This window comes from Morone saxatilis, unplaced genomic scaffold (assembly GCF_004916995.1).
Source record: "Morone saxatilis isolate NCDOM2014 unplaced genomic scaffold, NCSU_SB_2.0 Contig22, whole genome shotgun sequence".
NCBI lineage: Eukaryota > Metazoa > Chordata > Actinopteri > Moronidae > Morone > Morone saxatilis.
The window spans coordinates 12,248,006-12,248,596 of NW_023339785.1; the positions used below are offsets into that span (position 1 = coordinate 12,248,006).

Below are 591 nucleotides of genomic sequence, written 5' to 3' on the forward strand. Positions count from 1 at the left end.
CACACACACACACCAGTCCGCCGGTGTCGCAAAACGCAGCGTTGGTTACGTCCGTCTGTCCGGGCCTGGTTCTGGTTCTGGTTCCGGCCCGGCCCGGCGCTTCTGCACCCGGGCGTGCTATCGATGGACGAACCGCAGATGAAATAGTACAATCCCAGGGTCCATTGGCTGCAGTTTGAGAGTGTGTGCTGACAGCTTTGACACAGAAAGGAAACCTTTTCCACCAACTGATTTCCTGAAGCTAACAGCCTCGTTTCCGCTAACGACAACTTCCGGTGGGGCGGTTTTCAGAATAAAAGCCTGTTCTCTACAGAAAGGAGCAGTTCATTCTGGAGAAGCTGCACAAATGCTGTAAACGGTTTAATTTGACCCCATGCAAATGTTAATCTCATGATAGTCCGTGTTTGGATCTGTTAATTAGTTACTTCAGAATATCAGGAACTGTAAAACTTTTAATTTCAAATGTACGTTATTTTACTAGTCAGATGTTTTGATCGACTTCATGCAATAAAATACAACTGTTGTTGTAATTGCAATGTTTCTGGTTTGATTTTGGATTACATGGATACAATCCTTTCTTTCTTTCTTTCT

At 44.7% G+C, this 591-nt stretch overlaps 1 protein-coding gene across 1 annotated transcript in view; it reads right to left on the reverse strand.

Moving 5' to 3' along the window:
- Positions 1-271, reverse strand: part of rap2c (RAP2C, member of RAS oncogene family) — a gene marked incomplete in the record, with an annotated part of 3,687 nt that extends 3,416 nt beyond the window's left edge. Inside the window, 1 exon segment of the mRNA XM_035669402.1 lies at positions 1-271.
- Positions 272-591: the final 320 nt, after the last annotated feature.